The following is a 12635-nucleotide window of genomic DNA, read 5'->3' on the forward strand; positions in this document are numbered from 1 at the left end:
TATATATATATATATACATAATACACACAGAGAAGAAAAAAGCACATATCCATAACAAGCAGTATTCAGCCAGAAACAATTTAATGACATGGGCACATCACCCCGTAATAGATGACACAGTAGAAGCGGCCTAGATTCTGGCATTAGAGCGAGGTGCAGAGTCCACTAATCCCAAGCTCTGTGAGTATCAATTCAAATGTCAGATGGACAAATACTCAACGGATTCTTCTATTTTGGTGGGCCATAATGTTACGCGACCTCTCGATGCGGTATCGCCTGCCTCTCTCTCTCTCTCTCTCTCTCTCTCTCTCTCTCTCTCTCTCTCTCTCTCTATATATATATATATATATATATATATATATATATATATATATAAGTGTGTGTGTATATATATGTGTATATACATATATAATTATATATATAATATAATATATATATATATATATATATATATATATATATATATTTATACTTATTTATATATATATAGATATTATATTTATACATATATATAAATATATATATATATATATATATATATATATATATATATTTATATATATTACATAGAACACAAACACCCGCAGCTATATGACACGGAAAACAAGCCTATGACGCATATATCTCTCTCTCTCTTTACCTGAGAATTATAGACAGAAAACTCACTCTCTCTTCTACACAACTCTGATTCACACTTATGTTATATTCACAATACATTTTAGTATTGATTCGCATCTGATTACGTCGAAAATAAGCGATCCTGGAACATGTCAAACACTATTCAACACAAAACTAAATATACCTTTGCATTTATGAGAGAACGCTTGATGGCAGCTTCTAAGCGGATACAATTTTTCAAAAATACTGAGAGAGAGAGAGAGAGAGAGAGAGAGAGAGAGAGAGAGAGAGAATAATTAGGATTTGCAGTTGATACTATCTTTTAAGTACCAGCATTCCCTCCCCCCCGCCTTTGTTTTTTTTTTTTTGTATTCTGAAATATATTCCAATGATTTCACCTTTGAACTTCCACAGACGGAAATTCTCAGCTGACTGCTTCCGCTAAAAAAAATCTCAGGCAGTTTGTGCCGTCATGACCAGCCTTTTGAAGTCAGGATATGGAGGTAATGCCAAAGTTTGATACTTGTTTAATTTACAGTGATAGGAAAAGGGGTCAGTTAATTGCAGAATTTGCAGGTGACTGAGTATGTGATTTGAGTTTTGCTATCATGATTATTCGTATCAGTATATTTCCTAAAAATAAGGTCAGTAGGTAGGTAAATATAGCACAGACTTACAAAAATAAGTTATGCACCAGTACAAGATCAAAACACGTTTGAGAATTGAAAATTACTGTTCCTACTCTACATACCGGAGGAGAAGACAAGTAACAACCAGAACTTTTAATGTTTAACATATATATATATATATATATATATATATATATATATATATATATATATATATATATATATATATATATATATATATATAAATAAACGCCATACAGAAAGTTCTAACCACAATTCCTCATTTTGACTTCTTATTGTTTTTCACTTTTGAACAAGCTACAACAACCCACAATTATCCAGATTCAAAATGATGCATTAACCAGCAGCAAATTATGAAAAATCAGAGTACCGCTCATTTAACAACAATGACTTAGCTTATAACAATCAACAGGCAGATGGGAAGCTCAAGATCCCCTCAATTAATTATATTTGGTTTACCCGACCACAGTACCTGCCCTGCCACATTCAGTAACCTACATGTCTTTTGGGTTTTATTTATTCATTTACTTCTTAAATATTTCCAGGTTTATTAAGTATTTGTTATCAGTATAACCACAAGTGTTGTTTCTCGGTTCTTTCATTCCTTCATATCTGTGCATTCTGCTCAGTGGAAGCTTCCTACTTGATGCCGCGGCCATTTGACTCGTTCTTTAAGAATATACACTCGTTCTTCAAGAATGTACATTCGTCATAATAACGAAAAAGATGCTCTTTAAGGATGTATACGCATTACCAAAACGAGAATCTTCTTCTTCTTTTATTAACATGCATATTTCCCATTTTTGTATGGGGTAAGCGAGAATAATGTTCTTTACGAATTATACTCAATAATATCGAAAGTAATGTTTCCCTACAATATAACTTATCAATAATGGGGATTCTCTCTCCCCCACAACCTCTCTCTCTCTCTCTCTCTCTCTCTCTCTCTCTCTCTCTCTCTCTCTCCATCCATCTTAGTTCCCGCCATTACAAAAGCAAGGTTACAGGACTGGTGATCGTGACTGAGACTTTCCTTCTTCCCCCTCCCCACCTCCCTCCTCCGAAGTACTCTGTCTTCCCAGACCTGCTCCGTCTCAGTATATCAATATCTAAGCCAAGCATTCCCAGAGAGACAATATATCTTCTTTTTTCTTCTTCTTCTCGTAAAATATCTAGACAGCGAAGCGTCATGTCAGTCATCGCCTGATGTGGGTGGAGATGAATACAACAAAGATGAAGATAGATAATCGATGACTGCTGGATTCCCCTTAAGCTGTCTTTAAAAAAATAGTCATGCATATATTTGGTGACTTAAAATTCCCTTAAACTATCATTTTTAAGAGAAGTCATGCATACACTCACGTGAAAAAAAAATATATCAAATTTGAATCATAAATAAACCGCAAAACCGTCATGACTATTATGTTGTTTCACACGCTTGACGATTTTTATCTTTTTTTTTTTCCATCAAAAGACCAGGACTAAATAAACCAGGTACTAAGAAAAATACAAGAAAAATTTTCAACAAATATGAACCTATCATGAATAGGAACTACATCTTTCTGTAGCTTTTCTGCTTACATTATTTAAAGAAGAGCAAAACCACTGACGGTGAGGGAATACGAAAAATGCAAGATCACATCTGATCAGGAAGCAAATCCATCATGACCACCGACTTTCCCCTTTGCTCCACCTTTTCTCCTTTCTCTCGCGCGCTCTTTACCATCTCTTATCTCCCAGCACCTCACAGCCTTCTCCCATCCCCCATCCCCGTAAGAGGCCATCCCTCCTCAACCCGTCCCAGCCCCCATGGAATACCCTCACGATCCCTAGCTTACCCACCATCTCTCTCTCTCCCTCTCTCTTTCCCTCCACTCCGCCCACACATTTGCTAATCAATCTCTCCGTGAGGGTTTTCGCCCCTGATAACTGCGTTCTCTCTCTCTCTCTCTCTCTCTCTCTCTCTCTCTCTCTCTCTCTCTCTCTCTCTCTCTCTGTCGCACGTTTTCACTAGCATGATCACAACTGCGTCTAAAAATCTACAACTGAAGTCATCTTTCAGCGTTAAGAATCATTGTTCAATATCTGCGCTGACAGAAGAAATTCGCGGAACATCCCTCGGGAGTGAATGCGCTAAGGTTTACAATCAAGTTCCCCAAAGGAAATGGTGGATATCGAGTGTTGTGGATATCAATACAGCATTCCAGGCATTTACCAAACCTCTACGGTCTTTGGTCTCCAGATTTAAACCCACCGGTCAATTATTTGACAAACTACTGTTGGATAGAAGATAGACAGAATATAGGACTTAGGCCAAAGGCCAAGAGGTGGGACCTATGAGATCGTTCAGCTCTGAAACGGACATTGACAGTAGGGAGGTTTGAAAGGTGTAACAGGAGGTAGACCTCGCAATTGCACTATGAATCAATTGTTAGGAGAGAGTGGAAAGTGAGATGGAAGAAACAGAATATGGACGGAGGTAGAGTAAAAGGGGATGAAAGGGGTTGCAGTTAGGGGCCAATCAAACTATCGTTATTTTTGCTCTCGTTAAGTCTACAAACTGTAAAAATACGTATATCCAAATGGTATAATGGTATAATTTCAAATGGTACCATGCTTAGGATACCAGCAAACAAATTTCCAAACCGTGAAGATTTAACTACATTCAAGCTTGACTTCCAAACGTTACTGTCAGACCGAATAAATTTCAAGTCTTCAATAAGAGTGCAATGAAAATGCATAAACATTTAGCCTTGTTAAATCCCAAGTGAATTTCAAGTGTGAGGTTGAGAGTGTTCAGGAATGGGTAATTTTTTTTTTTCTAAAACATTTGGAGAAGAAAGTACGCTACGAGAGATACATGCAAGACATTCCCTTCACGATCAGAATCTCTGTATTCCCAGAATACGGAGACCGAAAAGAGCTTAGGTAATGGTGATTCAATAATTACTTTACCCCTCCGACTAATAGTGATTCAATAATTACCTTGCCCTTCCTTCTAATAGTGATTCAATAATTACCTTACCCTTCCTTCTAATAGTGATTCAATAATTGCCTTCTCCCTCCGACTAACTTTATTAAAAGCTGGTACGTAAATGCATTAAAATTCAAGAACTGGTTAATTTTTACAAATGATTATAACTGTTTCCGATATCTATGATGGATGGTGGAACGAAGCTCATAATTATATGAAATCTGGAAACTGTGTATGGGCTTTAAATTAAAAAATAAAATCTGAATTTGTACAATAATTACTGACTAGATAAGCTTACATACTGTAGAACACCTGGCCTTATTTCACCGACATGAGTATCTTACTTGCCACGATGTTTACTATTATTGTGAACATGATTCAAGCCCGCCGCCCTCTCTCTCTCTCTCTCTCTCTCTCTCTCTCTCTCTCTCTCTCTCTCTCTCTCTCTATATCTGTACATATATACATGTATATATATATATATATATATATATATATATATATATATATGTGCATGTATGTCTGTATTATTCGTCAGATATATTAATAAGTAGTGAGCTTTCCCTGGCAATGTGGGCTGATGTGGCAGGTGACAGTTTTTACTGTTTTTACTGATGTACTTAGCAGAATACTAATATATATATGTATATATGCTACTTTATTAATATATCTGACAGAATAATACACATACATACAGCCATATATGTGTGTATATATATATATATATATATATATATATATATATATATATATATATTTATTTATATATATATATATATATATATATAGTATATATAAATTTACATATATTATATTATATATATGTGCACATATATGTGTCTGTACATGTATGTGGCTGAGTAATCGCTAAAGTTGTACGCGTTATTACAACATTAAATTTTGTGAAAAAAAAAAACAATAATTTACTTTTTGGCAAAATGAAGGCACCTAACCTGAGAAGGACTTCTAAAGATCCCAAACCCCGCGTTTTGCAATGATTTTTACCATTACAACCCGGGACTAGTAACTGCCACTGTAGAAATTTTCTAATTCCACGTACACGACGTTTTGGATTTTTCAACAACAAAATACCTTAGCTCTTCAAGATCACCTTTCCGTTATTAATGAATATTTTTCTTCCCTTTTCTCACTTTTGTACTGAATTTCTTAACTTGCTTGGAATTATAACCTAATTTGTACTGAATTTCCTAACTTGCTTGGAATTATAACCTAATTTGTACCGAATTTCTTAACTTGCTTGGAATTATAACCTAATTTGTACTGACTTTCCTAACTTGCTTGTTGGTCCCTGGTTAACTGTTTTTACTACAGAAACAAGTAAAAACTGCGCCGAAATCTCTTCTGCGCAATTGAGTTTTCTGTACAGCCGCTACAGCGTATAATCAAGGCCACCGAAAATATATCTATCTTTCGGTGGTCAATGTATAATGCTGTATGAGCCGCGGTCCATGAAACTTGAACCACGGCCCGGTGGTGGCCTATCCTATATCGTTGCCAGAAGCACGATTATGGCTAAATTTACTTAAATAAAGCAAAAACTACCGGGCTGGAGGGCTGCAATTTGGCACGTTTGATGATTGGCCGGTGGATGATCAACATACCAACTTGCAGCCCTCCAACCTCAGTAGTTTTTAAGATCTGAGTGCGGACAGAAAAAGTGCGGACAGAAAAAAGCGCAGACAGAACAAAGTGCGGACGGACAGACAAAGCTGTCACACTAGTTTTCTTTTACAGAAAACTAATAACTAACACTAAGAGATTTAACAATATCTCGTATAACCAGTGTGAAGAGAACGCTTCCAGTCAACAACGTAGAAGCCGTATATATAATATCTCACGCAAAAGATTTAATTTCCAAATTTCCCATTTAATTAAGGCCCCCTGTACCCGTTTCTCCTCGAGTGGCCAGGAGCCCTCGCCTATTTCCGCCACTCTTTCACGCCTCTGTGCTCGTACTCGGCCACTTGAAGAGAGAGAGAGAGAGAGAGAGAGAGAGAGAGAGAGAGAGAGGAAGTTCTGATTAGTTTCACAGTGTTTGTATGAGACGGTTGCAGAATAAAGAAAGGAAATGTCTTCATTTTATTACCCAAAAAGTTTTCTTTGGTATTCCAACGGATGTCAAAGATCGTTTCATTTACTAAGAACATCGTCTCTCTGTTGAAGTGGTCTATATTTTTATCAAAAATTTTCAACTATGGCAAAAAGGAACTATTTGAAAGGTAATATTTTCATATTTTTTAACATAAACAGCGTCCACTATCTTCATATACGTAAGTATACCTAGTACCCACACACACACACGCACATACACACGCACACACATACACATACATACACACACATACAGTATATATATGTATGTATGTTTGTATAAATAGTTAAAATGGCTCATAAAAACACTATACGAGTAAATACGACAAAACCATATATTTCCATTGACAATACTTCAGTCCTGTTCAGGATGAAAACCCCAGGAAAATCAAAATAAAACAAGTGAATCTGCAAAAAATGAAGTGAGAACATAGGAAAAAACACACGAAATATGGGCTTGTAAGTGAACAATTCCATGTTTTTGATGGAAGCGAAGCGTGCATTAGGTTATGTGGACGGGAGAGTGACTGGTCTGTCGTAAAAGCGCGTCACTACCAAAGACAGGTTGCGTTACTTGACCAACTAGACTTGCATCTACATAAACAAGACAGGTATCTTATTTTTCCTAGTCTTGTCTACTTTCCCTCTGCTTACAATTTACTTACTTAATCTTTCTCTCTCTCTCTCTCTGGAAAAAAAAAGCAAAAAAATATGTAGATACGTATGCATTCAAGTCGTATGGCCCAGTGGCCCACAAAATTCCCCTCTTTCTATTGTACCTCTCACCTTTTCTTTTCACCCCTTTTTTTGGGTCTATTTACAGCCTCCTCTTAATTCTAGCCCATTTGCATACACTTGACCCCCTTTTGAAATACTCCGTTATGACAATTTCTCCCCACTCTCCTGATTCCCCTAATACGAGGGTAATCGCTTGAAAATAATGGTTTGTTTTAAACGTCCCTCTACTCCAAATGTTTATCGTTTTATTATGATTGCATCTTCCTTTAACCACGATAATAATAAATTAATTGATAGTATTACCTGCATTGTAGCTTCACATTTTCCACGATTTTTTAAATCAATTTAGTTACAGACCTGCTTAATATAATTAATTATCTAAATTTCAAGGTTTTTTTTTCCTCTCTGTTGTGACCATTTATCTTTCCTTTGTTTCGTGTATCTCATATATATATATATATATGCGGTTCATATAAATAACAATTTTCCTCCCAGTCACAGCATTCCCCCATCCCTCAATCTGACATTTTATATTTCTCTCTCTCTCTCTCTCTCTCTCTCTCTCTCTCTCTCTCTCTCTCTCTCTCTCTCTCTCTCTCCAGAATTCCTCCATCCTTCAGTCTGACATTTTATATTATCTCTCTCTCTCTCTCTCTCTCTCTCTCTACAGCATTCCTCCATCCTTCAATCTGACATTTTATATTATCTCTCTCTCTCTCTCTCTCTCTCTCTCTCTCTCTCTCTCTCTCTCTCTCTCAAACGCATTAACCTAAGCCAAACACACCTGGGAAAATTCTCCCTCGCTAACCACCATGAATGCTAATAAGAGACTCAGAATTACAAGGACGAAGAAGTGAATTTTATACCTCCCAGTTATCACTATCATTGTAACAGCAGCCACAACTAATACTAATACTACTACTGCTACCAATAACAATAATACAACGATTATAAAAAACTCCGTCCCAGTGGGCCTTTTGTCTTGCCTTTCCTAAAACTCAGAAGTTAGTGATGTTCATTAGGGACGTGTATCTTTGGAGGCCTAGTGTTAGTTTACTCTATGGGAGCTTTCGTGAAGTCTTTAATTTACAGCAGCATCTTTACTTTACAGCATCGTGCAAGGCTGTGAAAAAAGGCAAAGAATATTAAATCTTTAATTTACAGCAGCATCTTTACCTTACAGCATCATGCAAGGCTGTGAAAAAAGGTAAAGGATATTAAATCTTTCATTTACAGCAGCATCTTTACTTTACAGCATCACGCAAGGCTGTGACAAAAGGCAAAGAATATTAAATCTTTAATTTACAGCAGCATCTTTACTTTACAGCATCATGCAAGGTTGTGAAAAAGGGCAAGCAGCATTAACTCTTTAATTTACAGCAGCATCTTTACTTTACAGCATCATGCAAGGCTGTGAAAAAAGGCAAAGAATATTAAATCTTTAATTTACAGCTTTACTTTACAGCATCATGCAAGGCTGTGAAAAAAGGCAAGAGGATATCATCTATGAACAAGGCTGGCATTTGTTTTGACAGCAGTGTATCATAACCACGTGTGTCTTTATACAAATTAATAATTACACTTTCCTTCTAAGATATTCCAGAAGTGATTAATTACTCAACAGACAATTCCCGGGGGAAAAAAATGAAACAGGCGCATCAAATATTCAATCATATCATTATACCCGTAAACAGAAGCAAGTGTGCCACAGGTATGTTTGGCACAATTACAGTCCGTAGTGCCGTATGACGCTGTTCTAACCTGCGTATCCGTGGATCTGTTAGACTGTCAACAAGCCTGCACTAATATTTTCCTTTGAGATATCTTTAAACGCTGAAACTAAGACAAGAGTGGTTTAGCAGCTTGCTGTGTCATAAAGGATAAATGATACGCAATATATATATATATATATATATATATATATATATATATATATATATATATATATATATATATATATATATATATTTATATATATATATATATATATATATATATTATATATATATGAAGACATGTGCGACTTCTGGTGTTTCAATGAGTAATAATCTGAAAGATATGAAATTACACAAAACCTCACTCACTGCAAAGCTAAGAAGTCATTTCAAGCTTTGAATTTTTCATACTTATACCTACCCCCCAACCACCTATTCCTTTCTTACGTTACTTACAACAATGGGATGTTATGCTCTAATGACCATTTTTCCAACTGAAACAACTGTCTACTATCTACCTCTGTTACTAACTCTCCTTTTATTTACTTATTCAAATGTGGGTGACATCACCCATTTGCAAGCCAACATAAAACCCTACGACGACCACATATGATGATGCAAATACTTTGCATTTCAAATAAAAATGACGCAGGTGTGTCGCAGCTGCCGCCAATGTACGTGCAATGATTGCATACTACGGCATCAAAACCTTTTTATCGCATTTTCTATCTTCGCAGGACTCGAGAAATCGCCTCCATCGGTTTGATCCGAGTATTCACTGCCGAGTCATCCCCGATTCAGTACGAGTTTGTCAAAGGTTGTAGAAAGGAAATCAATCATACCCTTCACAGGTCTTGCCTGAGCAATGTCTATTTCGTACAAATTCTACCGAGAAGCCTGCTTTTTCATTTCGAAATCCATTTACTAGAAATTTCTTCCGCCCCCTCACTTCCATGAGAGCGAGAGAGAGCGAGAGAAAGGAAAGAGTTCCCCTCACCTTACCTCACCTCTTTTTTTTCTTCCCTCGCTCTCCCATGCTCGTCCTCAAAGACCACCCATTCCCCCAACCCCGGTCCCCTTCCTAAGAGCAGCAGCCATGTTGGAAGCGATCAGCTGGTCTCAATCATCAGCGCTCGATACCGCTCTCATTGCAACCGGTTTCGCTTTGCCTCTATGAAATTTCCAACTCCCCGGCGAAAATCTCCGGTCATGAGCGTCTACCAGACGTTTAAAAGGCATTGTCCCCTTTATTGTTATTATTTGATCCTTCCGACTTACTAGGAAAACGTATACCTCGTCATCCACGCGGTGTATACTCAGGTGTCCGGTGTCAACCCTCAGAACACAATACAGCATTCGAACGTATATCACTCACCTTTCAAGACCGGAGGTCAGGAAGAATGGAAAAAAAGAACTCTGGCTGATCGTTTCGTACGTCTTCTAACGATGGTAGTAATAATACTGTCCTGTTAAAAGCACTAGTCCAAGCACTTGCGATTTACATTAGTATGTAGGCCTAAGAAGGAGGCGACAGGTGAGGACAGAGAGATTGGAGCAGAAGAGAGGGTCTTTTTTCGAGCTCCCAAACAAACCTATTTTTATTTTTTTATTATTATTATTATTATTTTTTTTTTTTTGAGAGCGTTCGGAAAGATGAATGCAAGAAGGGCGCTGCAGGGCACCGCTGGAATGAAGGTTGAAGCAAAAAGGCCCTCGACCAAAAGAGAGAGATTTGAAACAGGTCACATTCCAACACAGAAACACGCACGACGCCGCACCAGTTAAGCTTGCCACTGGCGCCTGCCGCGTACTGCCTTTCCCGTCGACGCTACCTACCAGCTGATGGTGGCACTCTCATACTGTAAAGGCAACATGGCGATCGATGTTAAAACATCGCGGCCACACTTTTTCCCCTTTATATGACAGACCGTTTGGAAATAGTTAGCATGGGCCTGAAGCTATTTTTAACAGAAATATTGTATTAATCGGTATCTTCTTTGTTGCAAGTGGGTCGATTCTCCACTTTGGTGTCTAGGAGCCCCGGCATTGGTATGTCTGCTAGCGCTCACCAAGCCGCTTCCGGACAGATGTTCAGCCCTTCCAACCGCAACACAAACGAAGTACGTGTCGCGCGAAAGCCTTTGAAATTCGCTGCCTACCCAATACTGCTGATGTTGACATATATGCAATTACAATAAGCATGACTCATTATCATCGAAGCATTACCACATTATTTGTGACTGGCATTGCAACACCTGCTTTGGACGCCGACTTCTCCCTGCGCAGGCTCAGTTTGCTTAATGTCAGGTGTTTCAGACCCGGCTTTACGTTTCATATTGTTTCGATGAAAATTTCTACTTTGATTCAAAGAAATAAAGGTCTTAAAGACATTATAAGAGGTTACAGATCATAATTTATACAACATTTACTTTATTTCCATTCTGAGCTTTTGGATGACATTTTGTATTTTCAGCAATAATAAAGATAAGCGCAGTAACACACAAACGCATCTCTTTCGTTCACGAATGATGTAACCTGGTAGTCAACATCAGCTGGTTAAAGAAAACGAAACCAGCGCGATCAATAAACGCTCGTGTTTATTACAGAAAACGTTCGACTAAATATCGTAGACTATATTATAACAGACTCAACTCCGTTGAATCGATATTTTTCAATTTCCTTTGAGCAACATAAAATACTCAGAACGACTCATAAAATGACTCGTGATTCCACTTGTAACAGAAGGCAACTCGAGAAATACAATTATGGAAAAATTGTAAAATTCTAACTGTTTATCGACAGAAATAAGTCTAGATTTTCGTGACAAAAATAGAACTCATTTGTAACAAATCATAATGAAAAATAAATAGCTGCTAGAAAATACCCATAACTTCAGCTTCATCTTGCATGGTGAGTCTTTAATTAGATTAACGGCAACAGCAACGCAACTATAATTTATGATGATATATTTTCTGTAACAAGGCTCCCTGATTTATTACTAAAGCTGTGGGAAAGGAAATTTGTCAGCAGCAAATAAATCTAACTATATTTTATTGTTATTCTAATTAACATCGACATCATTTTGAAACAGACAGCGTCCATTCAGACACAATTACAGTCTTCGTTGATGAGCCCGATTAGGGACATCAGGCTTGCGTATGCGCAGACGACGAAAAAGCAAACTATAAACGGCCGAAACGTGGACGCCGCAAAACAAACGAGCATCGCTAAATCGACTACAATACGCATTCTCAACAAACCAAAGAACCCAACACTGAGAAATGCTTGACACTAGCAAAGTATTTAAGAAATGAGCACGTACACTTATACTTTTCAGTTGACAGTGTTGTTATTGCTGTGTTCACACTACAACTCTCGCTCAAGGTACAATTCACCAATCACCTTACATGGTTTGAAACACAACAAAGCGTCCCTTCTGAAGGTTTGACTTGTACATTTAGTTTTATTTAGGAAGAAAGCGTTAGTGTGGCCTTTATGACAAATGTATGATATTTATGCACTTGAGACTTTGAGGTCATCGCTCTACGTAGACAAATAGTACTTAATAATGCACGAACCTTTTATTAATAGTGATGCTGTTGCACGAATGAATGAGTGATTTCATGCCTTGGTATGTAATTATTTTGATAACGAGGACCCATTTAATTTCTTATGCATGTATGCACTTTTTGGGAGGAAAAAAAGGAGAAACGTATTCATGAGATATCACCATTAAAAAATTAAAAGAATGATTATTAGAAAAACTTAAAAAACTTAATCAAAACATTTCCATTGTGGAAAGAAATTCACAACTTCTGCTGTTACTCG

General features: G+C 37.2%; 1 long non-coding RNA gene across 2 annotated transcripts in view; it reads right to left on the minus strand.

Moving 5' to 3' along the window:
• LOC136840886 (uncharacterized) overlaps positions 1–11068 on the minus strand; it is a 358486-nt gene extending 347418 nt beyond the window's left edge. Inside the window, exon 1 of one of the 2 annotated variants that reach the window (XR_010853772.1) lies at positions 10183–11068. This is a non-coding gene — a long non-coding RNA (uncharacterized lncRNA). The remainder of the gene's footprint in view (positions 1–10182) is intronic. The other variant, XR_010853771.1, reaches the window with a different exon arrangement.
• Positions 11069–12635: the final 1567 nt, after the last annotated feature.

The sequence above is a fragment of the Macrobrachium rosenbergii genome, chromosome 8, assembly GCF_040412425.1.
Source record: "Macrobrachium rosenbergii isolate ZJJX-2024 chromosome 8, ASM4041242v1, whole genome shotgun sequence".
Lineage (NCBI taxonomy): Eukaryota > Metazoa > Arthropoda > Malacostraca > Decapoda > Palaemonidae > Macrobrachium > Macrobrachium rosenbergii.